The sequence below is a fragment of the Capsicum annuum genome, chromosome 3 (assembly GCF_002878395.1).
Source record: "Capsicum annuum cultivar UCD-10X-F1 chromosome 3, UCD10Xv1.1, whole genome shotgun sequence".
NCBI lineage: Eukaryota > Viridiplantae > Streptophyta > Magnoliopsida > Solanales > Solanaceae > Capsicum > Capsicum annuum.
The window spans coordinates 232,741,721-232,758,415 of NC_061113.1; the positions used below are offsets into that span (position 1 = coordinate 232,741,721).

The window sequence follows — 16,695 nt, forward strand, 5'->3', positions numbered from 1 at the left end:
CACTTCCAGGTTCTTGAACATATCCTTTTTTTGGGCTCTAATTGGTACTGCCTGCAGTACTTATGGTAAAGGATCTTTGCCCAGGGGGATTGGGTGTTGTGATACATTCTCCAGGAGAGGATAGCATGAGTTGCCTTGTTTCTTAACTCACCTTTTTGGAGACCCAACCCTCTTATCTTCTTAGTTGTGGAGATTTTTTCTCAACTAAAGAGGTGTAGCTTCTTCTTCTCAGAAGTGCTGCCTCAGATGAAGTTTCTTTTGATTTGGTTGATGGTTTTATGAATTTTCTGAGGGAGATTGATGTATTGCATGACATGTGATGGGATGCTACTGAGGGCAGTTTTGGTAAGGAAGCCTTCCAGCCATGCTTAACATTCTGGCCTTCCAACCTGAGAGTCTGTTCTGCATGTTATCAATAATAAATTGAAAGTCATTATTGATAGGTTTAGTATGGAAGATTGGAAAGCTTAGGTACATACCAAAGGAGTTGGTAGAGTTGATATTCAGAAGAGAAAAACTGCATGAGATAGTGGTAGAACAATTTAGACTTGGTAGAGTTAATTTTTTGGCCAGACTTGGCACAAAAATCTGTGAGGATGGATTAGATATTTTGGCCTTCTTTAAGTATGGCTCGTGAAAAGAGGGTTAAATCATCAACGAAGAATAAGTGGGAGATGGATAGACCTAGCTGGGAAATGTTGATGGGTTTCCATGACTTGAAGGAGATTTTAGAGTCAATATCTCTAGAGAGTCTTTTCATACATAGGATAAATAGATAAGGGGAGATGAATCCCCTTGCCTAATTTCCTTAGAAGGTTTGAAGCTCGGATATTTAGATCCATTAATGAGAATTAAGATAGAAGAGGAGGATACAAAAGACAAGATGGACTTGATCAGGGGTGGAGGGAAGCCAAACTAGTTGAGCAAGTTATTGATAAAAGATCATTCAAGTCTATTGAAGGCCTTTTCAAGACCATGTTACCCTGTTTTCCTTTTATGTTTTTTAAGTGGGAAACAAATTTTTGGACAATAATGGCATTACCAAATGCCCTTCAATTTTCAAGAAAGCTTGCTTGGTTGGGACAAATGATTTTGGGGCGAAAGGGTTTTATTCTGAAGACTATACTTTTGGTAATCAACTTATAGAGGGAATTACAGAGCCCAATGGGTCTGAAGTTCCTTATGTGGCATGCATTTGGGCACTTAGGGATTAGACAAAAAGGGTTTCACTCATAGTTGGGTTCATAGTGCATGACTTGAAGGTGTCCATACAGAAGACAACTACCTTATGGTGCACTGTCTCCCAATACCTTTGGAAGAAGATTGGTTGGATGTCATCTGGTCCAGGAGCTTTGAGAGGTTTGAAATATTTAATGGTTTTGATGATTTCGGAATCTCTCAAGGGAGTACTTAGAAGGGCAACTTTAGTAGCATTGAGAGATGGGCTGTAAGGGTTTCTCAAGGAGGAGTTGGGGATGCAACTTTGGGAGGTAAGGTGACCAGTGGTGTATAGTTCAGAATAGAAGTCAGTGATGTGTTTGGAAATGTCACATTGATTACCAATCCAGTTTCTTGACTTATCTTTCAGGTTAAGAATTTTTTTCCTTCTTTTTCTATTAAGAGTCAATGCATAGAAGAACCTGGTATTTGAGGATCCTTGGAGGAGCTAGTTTATTCTAAATTTTGTTCTCCAGAAATCTTCTTCAAATTTAAAGAGGTTGTCATACTCAAGGACCAGCTTAGTTTTAATATTTTGAATGAAAGTGCTGTAAGGGTGATTTGGGGATGTTTGGATGCCTTTTATCCTCGTAAGAAACCTTTTCATACTATGGAAGATGTTATCAAAAGATTCTTTATTCCACCAAGTGGAATTTTTCTAGAGGTTATTGATAGCTTCAATGATGGGGTTTTGAAGATCAAAAGAAGAGTGGACTACTCTTTCAAAGTCAGGGTGTCTGCACCACATTGGCTCCATCCGGAAAGTTTTGTTGAGTCCATGATGACTATGATTAGGAAGGTTGACTAGCAGAGGACAATGGTTGGAGTGGGTCCTAGGTAGGTGGGTAATGTTTGTTTTAGGATATTTGGTGATCCAGAGATTGTTTGTCAGACACCTATCCAACCTTTCTAGAATAAGGTTGTTTCTATTTTTGTATCTTTTATTACTCCAAGTATATTTACTACCTTTAAAGCCTGGGTCAATTAGGCCACTCATGTTAAGGCAGGCTCTGAAAAGGTTAGATCTATTATTATTAATACGGTTACCACCAAATTTCTCTCTATCTTAGAGGATTTCATTGAAGTAACCTCTAATGAGGGATTCATTATGATGGTTTTGGGATATATTAATGATATTATACCAGAGAGAGGTCCTGAGAGAGAGATCTGTACTAGCATAAATAGCTAAAAACAACCAGGAATGAGAGGTAGGAATTATCTTGACCATAGTATGGAAGGCCTAGGGAGTGATGGAGATGTCTTCAATCTTAAGAATATCCCCTTTCCACATAACGGCCATTCCACCTGATCTACCAATAATCGGGGATTGGATCTGATCATCAAAACCTAACTCAGCAGTAATACCCTTGTGCTCAGCCATCTTAATTTCCAGGAGAACAAGCATGACATGTTTGTAGATTTTAACAAGAGTGGTGTACTGCCTCCTAATAGTGGCATTGTTTTCTTCCTAACATTCTAAATGATAATACTAATAATTATTGGCATGTGTTGTGGTGGTACAGAGGTAATTATCTTTTTTTTTCCCTGGGCTAAGGTGGGTTCACTACAAAAACACCTCGTTTAGCAATAGCCCTATAACGTTGCTAATCAACATATATCCGTCGCTAAAGCAATTTAGAGACGGATCAGCAACGAAATTTGTGTCGTGGCTATATCGCGCGTTGCTAATGATTTAGCAACTAAAAAAATAAAATGCGTTGCAAGATTTACAACGTATGAGAGACGACATATATCCGTTGCCATTTTAGCAACGAATAGATTCGTTGTTATATTTATAAATGTCGTTACTAATTTCATGTTGTATTTTGATTATTTCGTGGCCGAATATTTCATTCCCAGTACGTCGCTAAATTTTTTTTAATTTAGTCCCCAATTTTTGTGACCAAAAATTATGTTCCTCAATCCGTTGCAAATGTTTTTTCTTTGGCAATGATTAAATTTGTCACTAAATCTGTCGTCATTACTTTTCTTTCAATACCTTTTTATTTGTATTTTGAATATTAAAAGCATATTATAAAATTCTTAAAATACCCAACATTCATATAAAAAAGCCACATATATAGATAGCAAATTCTTATAATATCCAACATTCATATAAAAGAAGCCACATATATAAATAGCAAAAATCTAAACATCCTCAATGCCAAACATAGCAACATGTAAAAACATAAGTATGTCTAAAACATCCTCAATACCTACATCCATCAAGTGTAATTTGTTGTTGCACAATTTTAAACATTTCAACAAATAGATCATCAAAAACCAATGCACTGATCATCAAAAGTATCACAACTGATCAAGTTCATTGCAATCATCATCTAAGGAATCAAGATTGTCCAAAGTAGCAGCCGGAGGTTTTACAACTGATGGAAAAGAAACCAACTTCTGTACCTCCTCAATGACAATAAGAATAAATTGATTTTTGAGTGCTGGAATCAATCGCTTCTCAAACTCATCCAAATCTGAATCTGCAGCTGGTACCGATTCATGTGAAGCTGAAGATGAAGTCTTTCCACAAGAAACACAAAGAGTTTGCCCATAGTAGCCTTTGGCTTCATATCCAAGACCAAATACTCTTCGCTTCTTTTTTCCTCGGCAGCTTGGTAATATGCTTCAAGTTGATCAATAACAGATTTTGATAATGTTTTTTCTCACAATATTTCTTCAAATCTTTTCTGTAATAGTAGAAGTGAAATTATAATGGATTGTACTTACAAATGATTAGATACGAAAAAACTACTTTAAACTAAAAAAATAAGAATTAACCACTACAATAAGATTTAGTGTTACATGGACGATTCGGGAACGTTCATCAACGAAAGATTTTTCATCATGACCATGTGTGTGAACATGCAAATGTAACTCACTCGGTGTCGGATCTCGACCCATTTCAGCAGCCTGTCAAAAAGAAATGTTGAGCATTGTACTACAACAAAACTACTGGAACATTTTATGTAAGTCAGAAATGTTTCTAAAACCATAATTCAATTGGAACCTAGTTGGTCATCAAGTAAATATTATTAGTTGCATGGTCAAAACTATGTTAGCCAATTTCATATTTCTTACTAAGAAATCACTGGAAAGAGATTGCTTTATTTCATTTCATCAAAATCACTGTGAACATATGTTAATGAACATTTGGGAAATTTCCAGCATCAGATTCCAGTGTCAAGGTTATATGAAATGAACACCAATCACATAAAACAGACAAGTAATTTCCTTGAAAAATTCATTTGTAAAAGCACAGTTTATAGTAATTCTACCAAATGCATCTCGAAGAACATGTAAATATACGAATCCTCAGTAATACACCACTCTGCGACATATAAGCACACTTTACACCACAGAATTTCAGGTTACAAAACAACAACAAAACACAACATACAAAATACTACACGGAGATAGAAACAGTAAAGAGTGATCACATTTTTTGGACTATTTTAAAGTAAAAAAATAGAATGCGTACAATAACCACAAAGTCATAAGAAGTAATAGACTGGAAGCGGGAACTACAGTATAGTCACTGAAGCTTAGAACAATGCAACAATACAACATAGTCATCTTTCAAAAAAGAAAAAACCAATACAATATAGTCCCCCCCCCCTCCCCATAATTGCAATTAACCATTCACGCACTTGGTTTGCAACAAGAAAACACCACCAGCCCCAAAATAAATAGACGTACACATACACAGATTCACACACATATTAACACACGTAAATGGAAATTTAGAACCTAAATTACATTTATCCGCAGAAACACAACAACAACATAACCCTGAACTAAGTTTAGACAGTCTCACAACAAATTATAGTTTAATGCTTGAAATATGTACTTACAAGTCTCTTTCGGTACTCTTCAATTGAGATAGATCCTCCCGTGTGAGTTCCAGTAGCGACTTCTTTGCCACCACGATGATTTTGCGCATTTATTTTTGACTTTTCAACAAACTTTGGATCTGCCCAAAGTCGCTGCCAGCTTTCCCAGACATCTTCAGGTATAAAATCTTGCTTAATCCCTTTCTCTTTGATTTTAGCAATAAAATTTCTATACACAGTTGCCGCCTTACTCTGCCAATGTTTATTTACTGCAGCATCACTAATGGAAGAATCCCAATAGAAGTGTTTCTGAAATAAATTTTCAAAATAACACATTAATAACGTATTTATAAAAGTGAATACACTTTAAAAACTCAATTATGATGAGGATATATACCTTGAATTCCCCAAAATAACCATCTTTTATATCACATGAGACACCTTTTCAATTGACTCCATTGTGATCAAGTTCACTTTTGAAAGACTCGTGTATGCTATTAGAGCATGCTTTAGAAGGTTCCAATCTATATCAATGTGACAACATTATTTAGAGGTCTATTATAAATAAATAATAAAAAATAATTATAATAAATAAAAAAAATGGACTAACCCTACAGAAGTTATAGTAACAAGGGTCCGCTCATGGATCCTACTGGAATTACCTTCTCCATTTGTGTTGGTATGAGATACGTCCTCACCTACCTGGTTAGTTTGTGAAGACGTACCTACAGCTGTTGGGTTGCTCTGATTTGGAGTAGTAGGAGACGTACTACCATGATTAGAAGTTGGAGTACCTACGCCACCAGGTGTTTAAGGCGCGACTGTAGGAGTGGGAATAATAGGCATTTTTGAAGTAAGAACGGGAATATTACTTCTAGCTGTTGACTTCCCCGCATGCCCTATGCTTCCTTGACATGTACCTCTACCTTGAGTCATATCTATTTAAAAAAAATTATACTTGTTAAAGTGGAAATAAGATGTAAATTTTGCACAAGAAGTCACAACAACATACAACATTATAATTTTGAAATCCTATCCAACAAAATACCTCACAACAACATACCTCACTGTTATTCTGGAATCCCATGTAACACTGAAATACTCACAACAAGAACCAACAATAGATCAAGAACCACCAACATAATAAAAACCACCAAAATACTCACAACAAGAACCACCAACAGATCAAAAACCACCAACAGAACCACCAAAATGAACAAAATACTCCCATTGTAATTCTTCCCACAAAAACTCTTAAATCAAGAACCAACAACAGAACAAGAACCACCAACAAAACAAAAACCACCATCAGAATCACCAAAATACAACAACAGCCACCAATAGATCAAGAACTACCAACAGAACCACCAAAATACTACAAAATACTCCCATTGTAATTCTGTCCACAAGAACTCTCAAATCAAGAACCAACAATAGATCATCAACCTAAAAAAAATAATATATATATATATACACAGAAAGCAGACCACAAGTTGATTATATTCGTCTATTTTCAAGGATGAAGTAGATTGGTTAATAACCTCACCTATTTGGTTCCTTAGAGTAGATGTACCTTCAGTTGTTATGTTGATCTAATTTGGAGCTTTGGGAGATAATTTAGGTGTTGTCTGGTTGCTACCATCACCAGAAGTTTGAACCATTGATGTAATGTGAGGAATCAAGGTTGAACTTAATTTGTATCACTTTGACCACCTATGCCAACAACTTGAGGACTAACAATAGTAGGAGTGGTAACAGTAGGTATGTTTGCAGTAATATCATTATTACTCCTAACTGTAGACTTGCCTCCACGCCCTGCGCTTCCGCGACCTCTACCTCTACCTCTAGCCATATCTATAAAAAAAATTGTATTAGTTAAGTGGCAATAATATGCAAATTAAATAATGCCAAGAGAACAAAACAACAATATATAGATAATATATCAGAAAATATAAAAGCAAGTTGTAGCCTAAAAACGTGGATGAGAAATGAAAGAGTAAAAAATTAACAAGAAGAGCATAAAACCAGTTGAAGCAACAAGTTTTGAGTAAACAACGAGTAAAGACAAAGAAAATGATACTAGTTTGACAAAATGACTGCTCCCATAATAAAATTAAGATACAATAGCATGTTTTTTCATCAAGTACTAATCACTATCTGTGTCTTCTTCAAAATCTTCCTCTTCATCATCCTCAGTTTCCTCAGTTTCATACTCTTCTTCTATATCATCCTCTTGGATCTCATTATGCTCTTGCAATAAATCATCATCAATGAATTCATCCATTTCAATTAAGCCACCATTTGGATCATGCAAGTGTATGCTTTTCATCCATGGCAACATTCATGTCTATCTCATAGACTTTAAATTCTTCAACTTGGAATGGAATATTTAGTTCTGCAGCTGTCTCAATTTCCTCATCGGGTAATTCAATAATATTTTGAGGTTTGATCTTCAATACAGCTGCCCAATCATCCTTGTCTTTTTTTTTGCTAGGATAAGACACATAACACACTTGAGTTGCTTGCATTTCCAGAATAAAAGGTTCGTATTTTTTATATCGGCGATGATGGTTAATACCAACCAATTTATACTGATTATATTTAACACCAATATCTATAGTTGGGTCAAACCATTCACATTTGAATAGTACAGTTCTCTTTAAAGGTGCTTCACGGTATTCCACTTTTATAATCTCTTTTATCCGCCCATAGAAATCACCAAAATTTGAATCTGAAATACAAACTCCACTATTCATTGATGATCTTGCGCTACCATGAAAATCGGTATGAAACTTGTATCCATTAACAAAATACACAGAATGAGATGTAGCGCCTATCAATGGTCCACGAGCAAGACTACATAGGAATTCATTCTCAATATGATTGAGCCAGACCTATTTACAAGATTATAAAATTTATTTCACTTTCAGAAGTCAAATTAAGTGCATAATTGTATAAAGATATTAATTTTTGAAGCCTTACATATTGCTTGAACCACATTGAGAAATTTTCTTCAAGCCTCTCATTTATTTGATCTTGAGAGACATTTGAAAATTCTTCTTGCAAACGTTGCACAAACATACTTCATTTAAAGGAAAAAAAATTTAATTTTAAGTCATCATATATGAATATGCTTATAAAATTAAGTTGATACAACTAACTTTGTTACCTCACATATGGCTCAACTTCATCATAATTTAGCAAAATATAAGTTTGGGCAGCCTTGATTTCTTGAAGAGTTAGATTCCTCTTTTTTTATTCTCCCCATAATCGACCGGGATGGGTGAATATTGATAAATTTCCTTCAACACCTTCCTCAATACCACCATCATCATTTCGATCCACATTATGATTGCGTATCATGATATGTTGTTCAAAATAATGAGAAAATAATAGTGTTGACTCTGTTATCAAGTAAGCTTCACATATAGAATCCTCAACACTTGCTTTATTTCCAATCATTCTTTTAAGACTTCCAAGATACCTAAATAGAAACATGGATAAACCATCATATTTGAAAAGTTAATAATAACATAATTGTGACAAGTTCAACTTGAATTTTCGCATTACCTTTCAAAAGGATACATCCATCGATATTGTATAGGTCCAGCAATCTTTGCTTCATATGGAAGGTGCATAGGTAGATGTTCCATTGAATCAAAGAACCTAGGAGGAAATATACATTCTAACTTGCACAAGATTTGTGGAATATCTCTCCACGTCATCCACCCGGAGAGTAGTCGATGTAAGATCTTTAAAGAATAAGCTCAATTCTGTAAGTGCCTGCCATATATTACTTGGAAGTAGTTCACGAAAAGCAATTGGCATCAATCGTTTCATGAAGACATGACAATCATGACTTTTTATGCCAAATAACCTTTTCGTAGTTATGTTTGGACATCTACCCAAATTTGAAACATACCCATCTAGAAATTTTAAGCCTTTCACCCAATTGAACAAGATAGTGCTTGCTTCCTTGTCTATTATATATACAACTTTGGGATATTTTCCAGAAGCATCCTTTGCTAACTGAGGTCGATCACAGTACTTGACCATATCTAGACGAGCTTGTGGATTGTCTTTGGTTTTCTTATTAATATTGAGAACCGTATTAAATACATTATCAAAGAAGTTTTTCTCAATATGTATGACGTCTAAGTTATGTCGAATCATGTTAGAACTCCAATAAAGTAAATCCCAAAAGATGCTTCGTTTTTTCCATCCACAAGAACTACATATTCGTTGATTAACTTCTTATGCATCTAACTCTATTACTTTTCTTATCCTCAAATCACAAATTTGATTCAATATCTCTTCTCCAGTTTTGTAAGGTGGTGGTGATATTTTAACAGCTCGACCTTTAAGAAAATTTTTACGATCTCTCCTAAATGGATGATGTTGGTCAAGTAACATTCTATGACAGTCAAACCATGATGTTTTCCGACCATGTTGTAATCTAAAGGATTGTGTTTCCTCCATACAATAAGGACAAGCAAACTTACCTACAGTACTCCATCCTGATAACATAGAATATGCTGGAAAGTCACTAATTGTCCACATCAAAGCTGCCCTTAATTGAAAATTTTAGTTTTTGGAGATATAAAATACTTCTACACTTGTCTCCCACAACAAGGTCAATTCCTTTATTAGAGGCTGCAGATAAACATCAATTTTATGTTTGAGATTGTTTGGCCCAGGAACAATGACAGTTAAAAATATATAAGCCTCTTTCATGCACATCCCTGGAGGTAAGTTGTATGGAGTGACAATTACTAGCCATGAAGAATATTTTCTTCCAGATTGACTGAATGGTTGGAAACCATCAGTACATAACCCCAACCTAACATTTCTTGGTTCATCGGCAAAAAAAAAGATGGCTTTCATTAAAGTTCTTCCAAGCTTCAGAGTCTGATGGATGACGCATTACTCCATCCTCTTTTATATGTTCATGATGCCATGTCATGTCAGCTGTTGTAGTATGGGATGCATATAATCTCTTTAATCTAGGAATCAAAGGAAAATAATACATCTTTTTGTAAGGGACCAATTTCCTCTTACGAGAGCTAACTCGATGCTTATACATCTCTTTGCCATAAAATTTACAAGAGGTAAGATGTTCATGGTCTTTCCAATACAACATACATCCCGATTCATAACAATCAATCTTTTCAACCGGTAAACCTAAGCTATGCACTAGCTTTTTAGTCTGATAATAACTATCAACTAGTAGGTTATCTTCCGGTAAAGCCTCTTTAAACAATTGCATCATTTGGTTAAAACCCCTCTGTGACATAGTATTTTCCATCTTAATATTTAACATTCGAGAGATTACTGCAAGTTGAGATAGGGAAGAAGCAGGATACAATTTTGCATCAGTAGAGTGCAATAATTCATAAATTTTTGGTACTCTAAATTAGGCTCCTCCTCCATCAAAGATACATGTTCCTCCTGAATTGAAGGTTCATACGAATGAGATGACCCGAATTCAATATTTTTGTTAGGTTGCCAACTCAAACTATGGTTAAAGTTGGGACCAGCAGCATCCAAAATCATTTGCCGATATGGATTATCATATCCCAATTCAAGTTGAGCACCATTGATCAAATCATTACCGAAAGAAATCTCACCTATCATATCTGTTTCCCCTTGATGTTTCCAAACAAAGATATCTAACAGTTTCAATATCCTCATATTTAATGTTGCGACATTTTTTACATGGACATCTAATGTTGTCACCACTCATGCAATTTTGTTGAGAACATGCAAACTGGATAAAGTTATTCACACCAGTAACGAATCTAGAGTTTATAGCCCCTCGGCCATCCAACCTATCATACATCCATCCACGCTTTAGATTATTCATATTCCTATTAATGTCGACATAAACAACATAGTTAGAGTTTTATATTTTAATACTTCATACATCCAGGATTATCACTAAAGAGAAGAAAAAATTAAATATCTTAACAAACTAGAATGTCTCTTTCTATTTTTACAAGAAAATAAAATATATCAGCCATTTTTTGCTAAATAAACAAGAAATAACAACGTACAACATATCATTCATTGTTCTTCTTAATAAGTGTTAGCAAAAAAGTTTAATTACATACAAAACCAAAACTTCTATCATTACAATCACAAGGTATGAGGCAAAAGCTCCCGACAACAACATTAAAACATCAAATTTTAGCAAAATACATACCTAAAATCTGAACATTAAAAAAAACCTAAAAATATGTTGCAACTTTGTTGGCAAAAATAAACAAATAAAGTTTACAACTTTAACACTAAGTTACATCACAAAAGTTAATAATAAATGAACTCATTGTATTTGAATGGTGAATCAGATTTAAAAAAAATCCTCAATTGAAGGTAGACTATTAAGGCATCAGAATGTTCATGGTTGCTCCTTTTCAAGCAATCGATAAGTAAGAGAAAATAGAGACAGTTTCACGAATAATCAATGACACACAAACAACAATAGAGAAATATATGAAAAACTGATCGAAAATCATTTAAAAGGGAGAATGTTATAGTACTAGATAGCTTCTAGCTCACTTTCTGACACTTGCTGGTATCCTTAGTGGATCTCTCTGAAAATCAAAAGCATAACATCACAATCACATTAAGAAAAACAACAACATATACCAAGTATGATCCCACAAATGAAATCTGCAGAATGATAAAGGATAAACAGTTAACACAACAAAACAGAAAATGATTATGACAATTACACAATTTCAAAGGAACATGACATATACTACATTTTGTTATTATCAAAAATAAGAAAAAATGAATCAAACTGCTCTATGTTTTCTATTTTTTCAACATACAATACACCGAGTACAACCTTTCAAAAGTACTGTACATAAAATAGAGAAAATTATACCACACAAATGAAAAATGTGTTGAACAAATCTGAGAATAATGAACCAGCAACAGAATATACCCAAAAAACCACAAATACAAATTAAGAGGAAATATATTGTTTCCATTTCGATTAAATAACTATAACACAATTTTTTAACATAATAATCGAACAAAGAAAAGTGAAAGACCTCAAATCAACCACACAACCGAAAAATTTGTGGAAAAAATTTCAAATTAATAAACATGCAATGTAAAATATCAAAAACCCCACAAATAGAAAATCTGAGAAAAAAATCCGGTTCTCATTTCGAGTAAATGACAATTTATCAAACTTTTTAACACAAAAATCGAAGAAACCTAAGTGAAAAAGTTTTAAAAACCCTAAACCTATCATTTACAAGTGACTTCTAACATACAAATTAAGAAATTAAAAGAGGAGAAACAACTAAAATTACGAGATATAGAATTTTACCTCTAATTTAGATTCAAAATTCACCGATTCACACCCTTTTAGATTGATATTGAGTGATTCCCTTTTCTCAGTTGAGAGAAAAGGGAGAGAAAAAGGAAAGACGATTATTTTTGGAGAGAGGCGGATGATACAATGTTTTGAGAACAAAGTGAAATAAAAGACTTAGCCCTAATATTTATTTGGTCAGGTAACGGATTTAGCAACGGATCTAAATCCGTTGTCCAGTATTTGTTAAAAATATACTATTAATTGGTCGGATAACGGCTTCCACAACGGATAACAAATCCGTAGCTAATTATTTATTAAAAATATACCTAACATATTTTCTAAAAATAGTAAAATACTTTCAGTGACAAAACTTTCATTGTTATTTTCATCTCCACCATGTCAAAATAAAATTCCCACCATTTATGTCGCTAATTTGGTCACCAAAATAATGGCGCCAATATTTACCGCCAAAATATAGCAACGAATTATGAATTCTGGGGGTAATCCATCACTAATTAGGTTATTAATTTTAATTTCATTTATTTAGCAATAAAATTCCTATTTTGTTGCAATTCTGTCGCTAATTAGGGACGGAAATGACCTTGTTGCTATAAATCCGTTGCTAAACGTGATTTTTTTTGTAGTGATTTGTTCACTTTAGTTGTCCTCAGAGTTGCCCTAGGTGGGGTCTGGTCCATCTTGTTCCTCAGATTCAGAGAGAAGATTTTTAGTTTCATTGGACAGAGAACAATAATTACTTTTCTTGAGGTCTCTTTGAATTCTTTTTGAAAGATGTCCCAAGGAGGAAATATTTCGGTCTTTGATCCCCAAGGATTTTCATTATGCTTTCCAAATCCGAGTTGTATTGTTTCAGGGTATTGAGGTTTTACTTTTTTGTCTCTTTTGGATCTTTTGCCTATGTTTTTAGAAGGAAGGGTTGTTGCAGATTGAGAATGAGGCACATGGGGTTCCATGGTATGAAGGATGGACCCACTAGAGTCACATTAGAGGTTTAGGAAGGAAAGAAGGTGAGGATTTGGAACATCTATTAAAGGAAGGAGTTGTGTTCTTGGGTTGAGAAATGCATCGTGGCATTGGAAATTTGAGCTTAGAGGAGGGTCTGCATCCATAACCAGTTTCCCAGTTATTGGACTGAGCGGTCTATGACATTTTTTACCACATTTACCAGGTAGTGTGGATCTTGCAGAGTTAGGATTACTGGTTTATCCCCAATGTAAACATCCAGCGTGAGTGGAAAGTCTTGCAGGAGGAGCTCCAACTCGGATGTTGGGACATGTTCCTGATGTGGTGGAGCAGTTATAAGAAAGACTGGCGTCTTTGGTGGGACATGGACTTGGTTGGAGCTCTATTGATTGTCCATTGGTTATTTGGGGTTGAAGAAACTGAATGGTGGTAGGTTGAGTGTTTCCATTTTTAGTAATAGAGTGGTGGTTGGTTTTGGAAGAGTTAATTGATGTGACCGCAGTAGACATATCAATATAGGAGAGTTGTTCAATAACACTCTACTCAGGATAAATAGGAGTAACATTTAATGGGCCAAACTAGGTGACATTAAGGGGAGATTATTAGACATGACTTCAGAAGTCTTGTCTACAGCTTCCCCAGTAAGCATATTCATATCCTCAAGAATGTCTTTGTTGAGGATATTGAAATTGTTATTCTCCAGGTAGGACAGGAAGCTATGAATTAGTGTGGTCCCTTGAATAGTGTTCTTGGGACTTTGTGACTTGGGGGTTCCGCTGCTTGGGGGCAGGGGTCTTTTTTTCTTGATTAAACTAAAGGGTGGGACCCTCCTAACTTTGGAGCTTGAGGCAATGTAAGTGTCTGCTCCTTTTGTCGCAAGTAAGGTGGTCTTTCCCTTTTGATTGTTATGGGATGGGGAATTAGCAGTGTTTTGGGACTTACCTGATAGTGCGTCTGGGAGTGTTACCTCTGCTAAGCTGGTGTCGTTTGTTGGTCTTATTTTGGGGAAGCTTACCAGTTTCTACATGGCGTTCTCTATTGTCTGGGTATATGTTAAGGCCTTAGAGGAACTTGGGGCTTGTGGTGCTTGCTTGCTCAAACTATAATTACAACCTCTTAGTGTATGCCCCACTCTGTCGCATCTTGTACGAAGAATTCCCATACCTTCATATTCTACCGGCTAGATATAATTACCGATGGTGACAGTCTTCTTCACTGGCAAATTTAGGGGAATTTGTATGCAGATACGGGTGTACCTACCCCAAAGAGTTGAAGACGTACACGAATCAATCTTTAAGAGGAAACCTAATTTTTCCCCAATCTTTTCCAAGATTTGTTGGTCATATAAAACTCTGTAGGGAGAAGGGGAAGTCTGACCCAGATTGCAGTGTGAGTCAAGGTTGATTCGCATGGGACGAAGTTTGGTTTCCACCGTGTTACCAATAGGAATCCTCCTATTACAAACCACGATCCGCTATGCAATGCCTTGATCATGTTTTCCTTTTTTCTAAATTTAACAGTGAAGAAGCTGTGACCCAAGTCGATGAGAACCAGAGGTTCCGAAGGCTTCCAAAGTTCTGAGATTTTGGATCTAAGAAGTTGGTGGGAGGTTTTCCTACCCATTGATTTTACAATCACTGAGAATCTCCATGGATGGTAGATTCATTCTTTTTCCAGATCTGTTAGTGGAATTGGATCTTCATCGAGACACTGACATCGATGGGGGAGTGGCTATCGAGATGGTAGACTTATTGAGAGTAGCAGTTTTGTCTGATAAGATATCCTTGAAAGAGGGTCTTGATGGTTCCTCTTGTCCCATGGGGACATCGTCAAAATACGGGGGTTCTGGTGTTTGTGGTGGAATGGGGTCGGTGGGGAGTTTGTTGGGGAAGGACATTTACTGTTCATCAGAGAAAAGATAACTATACAGTTTCTATACATAGAATATGTATCTATATAAGATATATGTATAGAAATTATATTGTTCTATCAAATATATATATGTATAGAATATATATAAAAAAATGTATAAAAGTATATAAAAATTATATAATTATTGTATAAAATGTGTAAAAAAGATTATATAATTATTGTATAAAATGTGTATCAAAACTATATAACTTTCATATAGAATATTTATATGTATAAGATATGTATAGAAACTGTATAGAATATGTATAGAAACTGTATAGAACAAGCCAACAAATTAAAATGGTTAGAAAATAAAATTTAAATTTCATGACCATTTTCGGAGAATTAATTTCAGCTGAGTAGCCATTTATGTCCTTTTCCCAAATAAAAAATAAATAAATTAATTAAAATATCTGAATCCACAAAATGCATAGTGTGTACTTAAGGAATTATAATCCTCTCAATGTTATCAAGGTTTTGGGTTATACTTCCTTCCAAGATAGAATAATTTTTTTATTGTAATGACGGCAATCCAGACTACAAAATTTCGGCCAACTCAACAAATAATGCAAATTACATGACATTTATATTTTTTAAGAACATATGCAGAAAAAGTTCAAAAATTTTGATGTCGAAACTAAGACTAATTCTTTGAATTTATAGCCAATGAAAATGTAGTATGAAGTTATGAGCCGTTTGGTAGGGTGTATTATTTTGATAATTCATGTATTAAAGTGTGATATTATTTAATATATTATTTGGTAACAAATTTAGAGCAATGTATAATTAATACATGGATTAGTTATACACCCTACATCGTATTATATGGTGTATAATTAATACACCTAATTTGATGGGATTAGTAATCCATGGATTACAATTCATGTATAAATATGTGTAAAGACAAGAATGCCCTCTAATTCCTTTAAATCTTTTTCAATTTATTCAATTTGAGTTATTTCTTATCAATTTATCAAGATAATAATATCCCTCTAAATAATTTTTGTCATAAAAAAAACTACTCCATTAACTTAAAAAATACTTATTGGTCAAAATCCGATAATAAATTGCATGATTGCGTACAAACTTTTATTTTGTAAATAAGATATATCACAAATAAAAATAATTCTTTTTGCTTAGCTTTAACACTCTACGGAACACAATTTTATGTTAACAACGATTCTATTGTCTCATTCAAAAGTTACATGTACCTTCTTTCAACTTAAGAACACCCACAAAGTGGGAACAATAAACAAATGATGAACAAACAAAAGAAAAAATAACAACAAAAAAATAAAAATTCTTGAAAGTGAATGATTAAATCTTAAAATTTCAAAGTAAGTTATTAGTTATATTGTTGATTTAAAATAATAATAATAATAATAATAATAATAATAATAATAATAATAATAA

At 34.3% G+C, this 16,695-nt stretch overlaps 2 pseudogenes; one reads left to right on the plus strand and one right to left on the minus strand.

Annotated features, from left to right (window-relative positions):
* Window positions 1–3,525: 3,525 nt before the first annotated feature.
* LOC107865007 lies at window positions 3,526–7,341 on the minus strand (annotated as a pseudogene).
* Window positions 7,342–15,020: 7,679 nt separating this feature from the next.
* LOC107865006 overlaps window positions 15,021–16,695 on the plus strand; it is a 39,303-nt pseudogene continuing 37,628 nt past the window's right edge.